General features: G+C 47.3%; 1 protein-coding gene across 5 annotated transcripts in view; it reads right to left on the reverse strand.

The window, feature by feature from the left end:
* The window catches only part of LOC105467377 (TNF receptor associated factor 3), a 136,016-nt gene that overhangs the window by 105,891 nt on the left and 15,462 nt on the right, over positions 1-14,663 (reverse strand). Inside the window, exon 1 of one of the 5 annotated variants that reach the window (XM_071099544.1) lies at positions 7,956-7,978. The exons of the other annotated variants lie outside the window; for them this stretch is intronic. The gene's annotated coding sequence lies outside the window, so the exon portion shown is untranslated. Of the gene's footprint in view, positions 1-7,955; positions 7,979-14,663 lie in introns of those variants that run through there. 5 annotated transcript variants of the gene reach the window in all.

Genomic DNA, 14,663 nt, shown 5'->3' on the forward strand with positions numbered 1-14,663 from the left:
CTGCCTTACCACTAATGGCCTAGTTCTTTTACTACTCCTCTGAAAGGTGAGGAAAAAATAACTGACAGAAAAATCCCCTACACAAAAACCCCAACTCTGCGGGAAGGAGGGCGGGTCCCTGTGAATCATCCACCCATCCTCCATGTGAAAGGCAGCACAGGTGAGCGATTTCTCATCTAAAGATGGCCAAAGCAGGAGGACTGCTTGAGGCCAGGAGATTAAGACTGACCTAGGCAGGATAGCAAGGCCCCATCTCCACAAGAAAATAAGAAAATAAAGATGGCTACTAGAAAGGGGCACAGCCCTGTGGGGATGGCTGAGGAGGAAACTGTAGGACAGGCAACAGGACTCCAGGTGCAGACACGGGGAGACTAAGGCCCCAGGCCCCTAGAAAAAGGAGGATAAAGCAGCAGGCAGGACAGGCAGTAGCCAGGGTGAATGATCACGGCCTCCTGGGCAGGCAGGCTCCTGGGGCTGGAACTTGGGCAGGAGTGAGACGCAAGGCCTTGTCAGGAGGAATGCAGGGTGCACTGAATGCAGTCAGAGCCCCTAAAGGGTTTCCAGGGAAGGGCAAGAGGCCACCTATGTTTAGAAGCTCTGACAGCGGCGTGGAGGAGGGCATGGAGAGAACTAGGGTGAAGTGGACAGACAAGCTGGGGCCTCCGGCATCAGCAGAGGGCTTGCCTGGGCTGGGGAGCAGGCACGTGGGAAAACAGGGTGCAGAAGTGAGCACCAATGACAGATTGTGAGAGAAGAAGAGGGACCAAGAAATGCTCCCCAGTCTTCTAGCATCTGGATGGGGGTAGGGAGGAATCAAGAGCTCCACTAGAGACAGGTTATGTGTCATTCAAGCAATAACACCTGGTGGCCCCAGTCATGCCCCATTCACTCACTCTCAAGGTTTGTGGACAAAATGCCTCCTTGTCCGCAGGTCCAGGACGAGCCCCCCCGAGACTAGCTATGTGAAGTACTCCACTCTTGACCTCCCCCCAGCCCTGCCAGGCCCCCTCTATTCTTCTGGAATCAGCACACGGACTTCCCTGTCTTCAAGGCCTGCCTTAGAACATAGGCCTCATGACTACAGGGAGCTGCCCATATCATTTCCTGCCATGCCCTGGCATGTAGGAGGGTGCCCAGCACATACCAAGGACTCAATAGTTGTTAATATGCAGGTCCGAAGCTGAAGCTCAAGGGGCAGCTTGGACTAAGGACATAAGTTTGGGGAACTTGGGAACCACAACTGGAAAATTATTTTATTTTTCTAATGGTATCTACTCAAAAATTCCCATTCTGCTAACTAAAGTTTTGATGTAAATTATGGCAGGGTTTGGGAAGGGTTTATCCAAACTAGCTTGATGGACTTCTGGACACTCTAGCCTCCAAGTGCCCTCTGCTGTTTAATGACTAAAGACTGAATTTCTGTAGAAAGTACCTCGCCTTATGAAAACATAAAATCTTAACAGTCATACATTCACTGGAAATCAAGAAAAGAGGCCGGGCACGGTGGCTCATGCCTGTAATCCCAGCACTTTGGGAGGCCGAGGCGGGCGGATCACGAGGTCAGGAGATCGAGACCATCCTGGCTAACACGGTGAAACCCCGTCTCTACTAAAAATACAAAAAATTAGCCAGGCGTGGTAGCGGGCCCCTGTAGTCCCAGCTACTCGAGAGGCTGAGGCAGGAGAATGGCGTGAACCTGGGAGGTGGAGCTTGCAGTGAGCTGAGATCGCCTACTCCACTCCAGCCTGGGCAACAGAGCGAGACTCCCATCTCAAAAAAAAAAAAAAAGAAATCAAGAAAAGAGTATCGTGAATGAACAACTTCCAAGTCAGGGTGTCTCAACCTTGGCACGACTAACATTTTGAACCCAAAAACTCTTTGTTGTAGGTAGATGCTGAGTGCTGCAGTGTTCACAGCATCCCTGGCTCTACTTACCAATGGCAGTGGCATCCCCCACCCAACTTCTGAAGGTTTCCACACATTGCAAAACGCCCCCTAGGGGACAAAACTGCACCTCCCCCTTCATCCCACCAACTCCATCTCTGGATGTGAACCACTGTCCCAGACCCAGTGGTCTTTCATTGTAACTATAACCAAGGAAACTGGAATCAAATTAAGTTTGAAATGCTCACTTAAAAACAACTAGCCCAAATGACATCCTCTAGTGAAACTAAAAGTAAAACAGGTATGTACACACACAAACCATCCCAGTGAGGTTTTGAACTATGACATCAAAACATGATAACATTTCCTTTGAAGAGTCTGGGTCTAATTGGACAGTCTTTGGAAGGACTGCCTCATGCTCTAGCTGAGGGAATGCATGACTAACCTCTTCATTTCAACAGGACACAGGAAAACGTGGCCAGGTAGAGCATTCTTTCCCCATATAAAACTGGGTGGAGTCACCGAGGTGGCTGCAGGAAGGGGCTCCCTGGTGCCTCCCTGCTCACCAGCAGGGAGAAGAACCCAACAGTATCTTGGGAAGCGATGACTAAGCCACAGCAGAAGCCACGGAGGGCTTGGAGACCAGCAGTGAGTCTCCACACAAGGGGGCTCCCAGCATCCTGCAATCCACGCACTGAGGGCAGTGAGGGTCTCATCTGGATATTCTCTTCCATCTGTCACTGTCTTTATGCACATCGCTCTCCACAGAAAAGTGAGTAATTCTTACACACTTTAAATCACTTGAGACATTTTTAGTATCAGATTCCCACATCAGTTTACCACAGAGTTTTTGAGGTTTTAACTTTTTCCTCCCTATCTAAGAAGAGCATACACCAGAAAAGAACCATCCAGTGAATCTCCTGGCCCCCAAACTCCCCCATGATGGGACTGGTGATGGGGTGTCCAGAGTAAAATGTCTGATAATGAGACCAAAACTAGTTGCCAATTATCTAAATTATCTAAACCAAAGGGCAGCAAATATGCATGTAGAACAAATACTCCCTTAAGGGCCAAAAGGAAAGAAAATTGAAGACAAGTAATTAAGGCATTAAAGATGTGTGAATCACAATACAAATTCTTCTACGTCCAGGGAAGGTCAAAATCTTTCCTTGTGTTCCTCAAAATATGGTGCTATAGACAGGAACCACTGGCATTTTTTCTGTCCTGGAGGATCAATTTTGGTGCACAGAAAGATTTTTAGACTTTTGTAATATTAGAACATATATTATATATTACGTATTACATATCATACAGCAGAACTCAAGATTCATATGAATTTTAGATTAAAAGGACCACAAAACCAGGTATCAAGAACAGGGTTGGGTATGATGTTTCATGCCTGTGGTCCCAGCACTTTGGGATGCTGGGGCAAGATGATTACTTGAGGCCAGGAATTCAAGACCAGCCTGGGCAATACAGCAAAACTCTGTCTCTACAAAAAATACAAAAATCATCCAGTGTGGTGGCTTGCACCTATAGTTCCAGCTACTCGGGAGGCTGAGGTGGGAGGATCACTTGAGCTCGGGAGGTTGATGCTCCTGTGAGCTGAGATCATGCCATGACACTCCAGCTTGGGCAACAGAGTGAGACCCTGTCTCAAAAAAAAAAAAAAAAAAGAAACAAACAAACAAAAGGCTGCTTTAGGATACTGCATTATTGGCCCTCTGAAAGGGTACAAGTCACACATCCACTGTCCTCTGTTGCTATGGGGGCCTCACAGTGGAAAGCTAGGGACATACTGATAATTTTCATCTGCTGTGCACCAAACGGCCCAATTATTTTCCTACCTAAGGTCAGTCGGGGAGCAAGGGAATCTGAAGAACACCCCAGAGAACTGAAGATTCTGTCTCCACAGAGAAAAGGGAGTCTGTGTAGACACACACAAGTCAACCATATGATTTCTCTGAACTTTTTTTTTTTAAACAGTCTCACTCTGTCACCAAAGCTAGAATGCAGTGACCTAATCATGGCTCACTGCAGTATGGACCTCCTGGGCTCAAAGAACCCTCATGTCTCAGCCTGGAAGGATCCCTCTCACCCTGCCTCCCGAGTAGCTGGGACCACAGGTGCACACCAACATGCCCAGCTAATTCTCTCTCAGACAGGGTCTCAAACTCCTGGGCTCAAGCGATCCTCCGCCTGAGCCTCTCAAAGTGCTGGGATTATAGGCGCCAACCACCATATCTGGCCCAACATTTTTTTAGTCAATTTCATAGGGTCACCTCCTCAAAACCAAGATTTATATCTTTGCATGTTTTTATGGTACATGCAGCAGTCATCAGATGCTTGCAAGGGAAGGACAGAGGCTAAGAGAAATCAGAAGCGAGCGGAGCCAGACACCAGCTCCAGCTCTGAGCCCAGCCCCAACAAGATGTTCCACTTCTGGCTGGCTGCAGGGTGCACACCTATAGTCCCAGCTACTCAGGAGCCTGAAGCAGGAGGATCACTTGAGCTCAGGAGCTTGAGTCCAGCCAAAGCAACAGAGTGAGACCCTGTCTCTTTAAAAAATAAAAAATAGGCCGGGCACGGTGGCTCAAGCCTGTAATCCCAGCACTCTGGGAGGCCGAGACGGGCGGATCATGAGGTCAGGAGATCGAGACCATCCTGGCTAACATGGTGAAACCCCATCTCCACTAAAAAATACAAAAAATGGCCGGGCGCGGTGGCTCAAGCCTGTAATCCCAGCACTTTGGGAGGCCGAGGTGGGCGGATCACGAGGTCAGGAGATCGAGACCATCCTGGCTGACACGGTGAAACCCCGTCTCTACTAAAAAATACAAAAAACTAGCCGGGCGAGGTGGCGGGCGCCTGTAGTCCCAGCTACTGGGGAGGCTGAGGCAGGAGAATGGCGTGAACCCAGGAGGCGGAGCTTGCAGTGAGCCGAGATCCGGCCACTGCACTCCAGCCTGGGCGACAGAGCGAGACTCCGTCTCAAAAAAAAAAAAAAAAAAAAAATACAAAAAAAAAACTAGCCGGGCGTGGTGGCGGGCACCTGTAGTCCCAGCTACTTGGCAGGCTGAGGCAGGAGAATGGTGTGAACCCGGGAGGTGGAGCTTGCAGTGAGCTGAGATCCGGCCACTGCACTCCAGCCTGGGCGACAGAGCCAGACTCCATCTCAAAAAAAATAAATAAATAAAATAAAATAAAAAATAAAATAAATTAAATAAATAAATAAATAAATAGAATATTCTACTTCTGGCCCACTTAACATCCATTATGGTCCTAAATAACTAAAACTGCTAAATTTTATTGAGCTTACCTATGTTAAATGCTTTCCATCTCACACCTCCAGGGGGTAGGTACCATTATCCCTATTTCTAGGTAAAAGAACTGAGACACATGGAAGGTAACTGCCCAAGACCCACAGTCACTCAGACCAGGCTGCCTGCCACCAGCACTCACGCCCTTAGCCACCACCCCACCTCATGCTGCCTCCTTATGTGCACCATCTGGGTGAAAATAAAAACAAGAAGCTAAGGGCTGACATTCCAAGATTGTAATTCTAAGGAACACAGGTTCTTCATGCCGAAAAAGGATCCCACTCTCTATAAAAAGCCTGCCAAGAGGCCAAGCCAGGAGCGTAAGCCACTGATACGGCTGTGTCTACCCAAATCTCATCTTGAATTGTAGTTCCCATAATCCCCATGTGTCACAGGAGGGGCCTGGGGGGAGGCAATTGAATCATGGGGGCAGTTTCCACCATCCTGTTCTTGTGATAGTGAGTTCTCACAAGATCTGATGGTTTTATAAGGGGCTTTTCCCCCTTTGCTCAGCATTTCTCCTTGCTGCCACCATGTGAAGAAGGATGTGTTTGCTTCCCCTTCCGCCATGGTTGTAAGTTTCAGGAGGCCTCCCCAGCCACGCTGAACTGAGTCAATTAAACCTCTTTATATTAATAAATTACCCAGTCTCAGGTATTTCTTTTTTTTTTTTGAGAGTCTTGCTCTGTTGCCCAGGCTAGAGTGCAGTGGCGCAATCTTGGCTCACTGAAACTTCCACCTCCCAAGTTCAGGCGATTTTTCTGCCTCAGCCTCCTGAGTAGCTGGGATTACAGGCGCCTGCCATCACACCCAGCTTTTTTTTTTTTTTTTTTTTTTTTTTTGGTATTTTTAGTAGAGACAGGGTTTCACCATCTTGGCCAGACTGGTCTCGAACTCCTGACCTCATGATCCACCCACCCTGGCCTCCCAAAGTGCTGGGATTACAGGCGTGAGCCACTGTGCCCGGCCAGCCTCAGGAATTTTTTCATAGCAGCATGAGAATGGACTAATACAGCCACCTTCTAACACAACTTCTGCTCTTAGCTTGAAATGTCTTTAAACAGTTTCTTTTTTTTTTTTGAGATGGAGTCTCGCTCTGTTGCCCAGGCTGGAGTGCAGTGGCTGGATCTCAGCTCACTGCAAGCTCCGCCTCCTGGGTTCACGCCATTCTCCTGCCTCAGCCTCCCAAGTAGCTGGGACTACAGGCGCCCGCCACCTCGCCCGGCTAGTTTTTTGTATTTTTTTTAGTAGAGACGGGGTTTCACCGTGTTAGCCAGGATGGTCTCGATCTCCTGACCTCGTGATCCGCCCGTCTCGGCCTCCCAAAGTGCTGGGATTACAGGCTTGAGCCACCGCGCCCGGCCTAAACAGTTTCTTTAAAAAAAAAAAAAAAAAAAAGTGAGTCCAGGTACAATGGTTCATGCCTGCAATTCCAGCACTTTGGGAGGCCAAGGTGGGAGGACTGCTAAGAGTTGAAGACCAGAATGGGCAATACAGTGAGACTCCGTCTCAAAAAAATCTTTTTTTTTTTTTTTTTGAGACAGAGTCTCCCTCCATCGCCCAGGCTGGAGTGCAGTGGCACGATCTTGGCTCACTGCAAGCTCTGCCTCCCAGGTTCACGCCATTCTCCTGCCTCAGTCTCCCGAGTAGCTGGGACTACAGGCGCCCGCCACCACGCCCAGCTAACTTTTTGTATTTTTAGTAGACGGGGTTTCACCATGTTAGCCAGGATGGTCTGGATCTCCTGACCTTGTGATCCACCCACCTCAGCCTCCCAAAGTGCTGGGATTACAGGCGTGAGCCACTGCACCAGGCCAAAAAAATTTTTTTAATTAACCAGGTGTGGTGGCACATACTCGTGGTCCCAGCTACTTGGGAAGCTGACATGGGAGGATCACTTGAACCCAGGAAATCAAGGCTGCAGTGAGCCGTGATTGTACTACTGCACCTCTGCCTGGGTAACAGAGTGAGACACTGTCTCAAAACAAACAAACAAAAATAGCTGTATTTGTTGGGTGCCTGCTAACTGCCAAGAGTTTTCTACACATACCAACATACTAACATGGCATATACTGACCCACCTATAAGCTGGGTATCTACAGCACCATAATCCTTACCCAAAACCGAGGCCAGATATGTTTCAGAGTTCAGAATTTTTTGAATTTTAGAAAGGAAATATTGTATGTATATTTTATATATTATATAATACTCCTGAGGAAGTCTGAGGCAGTACCCATAAGAAAACACATTAACTCACTGGGTGTGGTGGCTCATGTCTGTAATCCCAACACTTTGGGAGGCCGAGGTGGGAGGATCACTTGAGTCTAGAAGTCTGAGATTAGCCTAGGTAACAAAGTGAGAAGAACCCTTTCTTTACAAAAAATTAATTTAAAAAATCAGCCGCATCTGGCGACACAAGATTGTAGTCCTCACTACTTGAGAGGCTGAGGTGGGAAGATCACTTGAGATCAGAAGTTCAAGGCTGCAGAGAGCTTTGATCATGCCACTGATTCTAGCCTGGGCAACAGAGCAAGACTCTTCTCAAAAAAAAAAAAGGGGGGGGGATAAAATGTTAATTAACAATCTGTGGTAAAATAATGAAATATTCGTATTAAGTGGAATAGAAATTATAAATAGCCTCAATAAGTCCAGGCCAAGTGGCACCAAATCTATGAAAAACATTCCATTTTCAGAGGCTCTGGGGTTTCAGGATTGTGGCTGAGGAATTGGGGCCTGCACCATCGTACTCACTTTATGTGCTGCTGTCCTGGTTCAGAAAGACCAAGTAACCTGGTAAAGTTCATGCAGCTGGGAAAGAAGAAAGAGAGGCAAGGTGTGAACTCCGACTCTCTCACCCAAAGCCTGCACAGTGCTTCTCACACTTAGGTGAATGTGACAATCACCTAAAAGCCTCTCTGAGAGCTGACTGTGACTGCAGGTCTGAGGCAGGGCCTGGGAACCTGCGTTCCTAAAGCAATGGGGCCCCTGGAGGGGATGTGCTACTTCCACTGGAGCAGAGGCTCCCAGTCCAGCAGGGCATCAGCACTCCCAGGAGCTCTTTAAAAATTCCCTCTACATCTGAATTTCCAGGGTCTTAACTGATACAAATGGTATGGGTGGGGGCCTCAGTTTCTGTGGTCATTTCTAGTAGCCCAGTAAGTCACTAATAACGTAGGGCTCTGAGAAGGCAGCCTGCAAGCCCAGGCAGGAGTTCCCCTCACAGTCCCTACTTTCCATCAAAGGAGTCTGGGAAGATTCCAGCAATGACCACAAAATGTTATTAAATTCCTCAGAGACAAAATACCCCAGCCATCCTAGGTTCTGGGGATCACAGCATTTTTTTACCCTCCCTTGGAATCAACAAAATCCTACACATACCACACTAAAGGCCAAGTTCTGGAGGACAGCCACAAATAAATGTGAAAACTATTGCTGCCCGGCAGCTGACAGAAGCAAATACTTAGCAGAAGACTATGAGAAAAGTGCTCAGCCAGGCACAGTGGCTCAGCCTGTAATCCCAGCACTCTGGATGCCAAGGCACACGGGTCCCTTGAGGTCAGGAGTTCGAGACCAGCCTGACCAACATGGCGAAACCCCACCTCTACTAAAAATACAAAACTTAGCCAGGCATGGTGGCATGTGCCTGTAGTCCCAGCTACATGGGAGGCTGGGGCAGGAGAACTGCTTGATCCGGGAGGTGGAGCTTATAGTGAGCCGAGATCGCTCCACTGCACTCCAGCCTGGGTGACAGAGTGAGACTTCTCAAAAAAAACAAACAAATGAACAACAACAACAACAAAAAAAAAACCCAAGAAGTGCTAACACTTGGGCTGGGCTACATTATGGGAATGAATTCACGAACTGAGTGCAATCTGCACATACTTAGTCAAACTGTGCACTTTGAATTATGCTCACGAGATGCTAAGATGGAAAGGAACCTGAGTGCTGGTGCAGCTGGTTCCTCCGTCTGTGTAAACCCTCTGTAGCTCCTCTGATGTCTGCGAAGCTCCTCCCAAATGCACCCATCATGAGAAAGACTCTGAGCAGGCCTTCCACAGCACTAATCTCCCCCCAATGCCACCAGACTCTTAATTCTGCTTTCAGTAGTCCAAATCTGCCACTGCTTCTCAAACCCAGTCTCAGGCCACTTCTGATATGACAGGTATGTATCCCAGCCTGGTCACCACCCTAATGTTGGTTCTCTGCAGAAGCTCATTTGGTTAAATTCCTCCTGTAAACTGAACAAGAGTCTATTCTGACCTGAGTATTAGCTTTTGTTAATTACTAATCCTCTAATTTGCCCTTTTTTTGTTCTATGGCCTCCTTCATAAAGTGTCATGTTCCAGATTGAAATCAGCAGTCTGAATTTCTTGAGAACACAGAATGTCTCATGCAGTATTTTTATGCATTTACCTAGCACTGTAACAACAGGACTGGCATCCATGAAGTGCCTTCCAAAGGTCTGCTGAGGCCGGGCACAGTGGTCATGCCTATAATCCCAGTCTTTCGGGAGGCCAAGGCAGGACGATCACCTGAACCCAGGAATTTGAGACCAGCCTGGGCAACATGGAGAGGCCCTACCTCTACAAAAAAAATTTTGTGTTTTTGAGACAGGGTCTCGCTATCGCCCAGACTGGAGTGCAGTGGTGCGATCTCAGCTCACCACAACCTCTGCCTCCCAGGGTCAAGCTGTCTTCCTACCTCAGCCTCCTGAGGAGCTGGAACTAAAGGCGCATGCCACCACACCTGGCTAGTTTTTGTATTTGTTTTATAGAGACGTGGTCTCCACAAAGCCCAGGCTGGTCTCAAACTCCTGAACTCAAGTAATCTGTTCACCTTTGCCTTCCAAAGTGCTGGGATTACAGGTGTGAGCTACCATACTTGGCCCAAAAAATGTTGTAAACTTAGAAAGGTGTGAGGATCACGTGAGACTGGGAGGTTGAGGCTGCAGTGAGTGTGATCGCACCACTGCATTCCAACCTGGGCAGCAGAGCAAGACCCAGTCTCAAAAAAAAAAAAAAAAAAAGGTTTTCTGAACTAAGCTGGATTTGGTCAGTGCTCACTCAAATGTTGTTTTTCTTTACACGAAAATACACTGAGTACCTAAGCTTAGTCAGGCACACAGTAGATAAATACATGCTGACCTGGTGAACGTGTGGTGGACATATCCTGTCCTCTCTTTCCCAACAAAGAAATACAAGTGCCTTTAACCTTAAATACCATTTTTCATTTTTATGGTGAGATAAATTTTAAAAGCTTGATTATTTTATTTTCACAACAACTATCATCCCCATATGCCAAGCAAGGAGACAAGGCTTTCAAAGAGATTCAGTGACGTGCCTAAGGTCACAAAGACAGATGGGGACTAGACCACTGGTCTCTAATTCCTCCTGGAATCTTGTCCTTCCACTGCAGGGTTTCTGCAGGAGGGATGCCACTATCTCCTCCCCATCCTCTCCCTCCCCCTCCTGCTCCCCCTCCTCCCCCTCCCCCTCCTCCTTCTCCTCCTCCCCTCCCCCCCTCACCAACAGATAATCTCCATGCTTCCCACCATTCTATACAATCCAGAAACGTTTACATCAGTAGTGTTACACATAAAAGAGCAGAATGTCAAAGCCTGATAAGCCCTTATCATATACAGAATTGGGGACTCTATGAAGACGCCTCTCAGACCACTTTTTTCAGGTTGAACTATACCTTACATGTTTCACTCCAAGCCTAAGTGACTAAAATATAAAGCAGTTCCTAAGAAGCTTAAGACCATACAGAAAGGGGTAACTATATTGATTCATCTTAACACAAGGCACTATCTATTTTGTAAGATGCAGAACACAGAGAGAAGACAGGCCAAGGGCACGTTTTCAACTGTGTGAATGACGCTGCCCCCTGGCCCTTGCCCTCCTGCCTTGCCTACTACCCTCCCCAGGCCTCAAGTCTCATTACCCTTCTCTGACCCCTATGCTGGTCACCCCCGGGCCACAGCCACTACATTCCGGCAGAAAGAATCCCGAAGGTGATGGCGAATGATAAAGTACGTAGTGCCCAAGGAAGCAAGCCCAAAGGCTCATGGAGAGCAATGATTCTGTCCCTTATGCTATGTCACAGGCCAGCACACTTTTGGAATTCAAAAGAACAGAATGAGGAACAGGTGTCCTTATTCAAAATATATACGTAACATTTTGCCTTCGTAAGAGACCTCAGACCACAAAGACCAGAGGTCCTGGCCTCAGGAATCACGGGAGAAGCAGAGGCACTCAGGCCTCTGCAATTCCCTGCAGCAGCCAGTCATTCCGAGGCATTGACCAAGGGCTGTTTGGGGAAAAACTCTCTCCACCTGTGTTTTCCCCGCTTTCACACCCTGACAATAATCGCCAACGCAGAAGAATTCTGTGAACACAGCTGTTGGGGGTTCAGTCGCCAAGGCTGTTCACCCCCAATCCCTACTTCAGACACCAGTCCCAAGTCCAGGCCTCTGGAACTTCTGACCCACCAGCTTCAAGTTGGGGTTCCCACAAACCCTCTTTGGATTCGACTAATTTGCCAGGGTGGCTTACAGGACTCCGGGAAATATGTACTTACACTGACTGGTATATCGTAGAGGATACTGCAAAAGACACAGATGAAGGGATGCAAAGGGCGAGGTATGAGGCCGGGCGGGAGCCTCCATGCCCTCCCTCGGGCCATCCTCCAGAAACCTCCACGTGTTCCACCAAGTGGAAGCTCTCGAACGCTGTCCTTGAGTTTTTGTTTGTTTATTTTTGAGAGAGTCTCGCTCTGACACCCAGGCAGGAATGCAATGGTGCAATCTTGGCTCACTGCAACCTCCACCTCCTGGGTTTAAGCGATTCTCCTGCCTCAGCCTCCCGACTAGCTGGGACTACAGGCGCCCGACACAACGCCTGGCTGATTTTTGTATTTTTATTAGAGATGGGGTTTCACCATGTTGACCAGGCTGGTCTCGAACTCCTGACCTCAGGTGATCCACCCGCCTCAGTCTCCCAAAGTGCTGGGATTACAGGCGTGAACCACCACGCCCAGCCTGTCCTTGAGTTTTTATGGAGGCTTCATAACACAGGCATGACTTACAATCATGTAGAGATGTTTTTGGACAAAAAACCATGATCTAAACCCAGCAAGGCCTGTCTGTTCAGACTTTTCTTGGCCTCTCTGTGCAGCATTCCTTCCTCCAGGGAATGGGGCAGGGCCCTCTCTGGAATAAGGGTCTTCTGACTCACAATCAGATTAGAGTCCTGCCTTGGGCAGCTGAAAGGAGGCAAGACACCCAACATTACAACAAAAGACTGTAACAAGGACTACGGGACTTATGAGTCAGAAACAATCGATGAAAACCTACACACACACATATATACATATATACACACACACATATATATACGTGTGTGTACGTGTATGTGTGCATACGTGTGTGTGTATATACACACATATATATACATGAAACACCACAGTAGCTCACTCTCCCCATTCATGCCTATGTTGCACAGAAGGTCAGATGTTCAGGAAAGACTCCTTGGGAAGAAAGAGAGGTTATGCTTGGGAAACACAGGATTAAGTGGCTTCCCAGCCAGGGATGTTGGGGCTCTCCATACAGGTATAAGCAAGGGGCACTCATGGAACACAGGCAGACACAGCTCTTCCCTCATTAATCCCAATACACTGGGGCTCCACTGGAGTCAAAGACACAGATTTCTTGTTTCATTATTTAAATCCACTCCCTCACTTCTCTGTGACCTCATCATGTTTGCTTGGCTCAGTGTTGCAACAATCAGCTGAGACAGGCTGGGAAGGCAGGGTTTCTATGTGAAAGCACATCCATACATACACACCTCTGCACACTGTCAAATTACCCCACACTTTTATACATAAACAGCCAGAACTTTATTCTAATAAGTCTCTGGGGATTTACTAGAATGATGTAGGGTAAAGGAAAGGAAAGTTAGGATATATAGGCTTACTAATATTTTCTCAATGAAGCTTTTTTTAAGAACACAGAGGAATATTAAAAACCTCACAATATTCTTTAAAATAAAAGGGAAGGTTTCAACTAATTTTTAAAATGAACTAGTAATAGGAAGAAAAAAAAATGTATGGACCCAAAGTTGTACTTGAAAAACTTGACAAACGCATGATCAAGGATGGCTGCTGCTAAGACATACATTTTATAGAGGTAGTTATTTTATGAATAGGTATACTCCAAAAGTTTTTTTAAAATTATTGATTTAGAACACATAATGTATTGTCTCACTGAAAATGAGTAACACACAACAGTTGGCATTTCCATTTTAATCCACAACAGTTTTCAAATGGGTATCTAACATATATTACTGAGAGCACTATGGAATCTAGCCACCACGCATATATTGGATTAAAGACAGTCACAAATTCTTTGACCCTCCTTTCCTTAAGAATTAGGGTCCATGTCCCCTCTCCTCAAATATAAGAGGGCTCTGTGTCTTTTTAGAACATGGCAGGAATAATGCTACACTGCTATCCAAGCCCAGGCTTAAGACACTGGCAGCTCCAGACTGGGTGCAGTAGCTCACTTTGGAAGGCCAAGGTGGGAGGATCGTTTGAACCCAAGAGTTCAAGACCAGCCTGGGCAACATAGTTAAGACCTTGTCTCTACAAAAAATTAAAAACTAAGAAATTAGCTATGCATGGTGGCATGCACCTCTTGTCCCAGTTACTTGGGAGGCTGGACTGGGAGGACCACTTCTGCCCAGGTGTTTGAGGCTGCAGTGAGCTATGATGGTACCACTGTACTCAGCCTGGGCAACAGAGTGAGACTCTATCTCAAAAGAAAAAAAAAAAGAAGAAAGAGGGAGAGAGACAGACTGGCAGCTTCCACTTCCTCTCCTAGAACACTCACTCTTAAGAGTTCTGAGTTGTCATGTAAGAAGCACAACCACCTCAGTTAGGAGAAAGGCCATCTGCAGAGGACCTGAGAGCACAAGGAGGGGGAGGATCCCCTGAGCCTGGCCTTCCAACCATCCAAGCATGTGCGTAAGGCCATCTTGGACCCTCATGACTGGACCAGCCAACAGATGAATATCAATAAATTACCTCCATCAAGGCCACATGGAGCAGAAGAATCACCCAGCTGAGCCCTGCTTGATCAGGCCACAGAACCATGAGATGCAAAGGTAGATTACTGTTTTAAATCACTGATGTTTAGGGTGGTTTCTTATTCAGCAACCATTATCCAAAACAATCTATGGCTTTTTCAGGAAATGAAAGACGCACATCTCTTTCCTGCTGTGGCATCAGGAATATAGTTCCCTTCCCTGATGCTGCACTGGTGGTGTGCTGTCAGCCATGATATTCCCCAGCCGCAAGCCATTAAGTGCACCTCCTACGCTTAGAGCTGGCACTACAACATGCATGTGTCTGTGTTGAGAAGAGGGAAAGTACATGGTATGATCATCATCATCCCAGCCAGAG

Source organism: Macaca nemestrina, chromosome 7, assembly GCF_043159975.1.
Source record: "Macaca nemestrina isolate mMacNem1 chromosome 7, mMacNem.hap1, whole genome shotgun sequence".
In the NCBI taxonomy this organism is placed as follows: domain Eukaryota; kingdom Metazoa; phylum Chordata; class Mammalia; order Primates; family Cercopithecidae; genus Macaca; species Macaca nemestrina.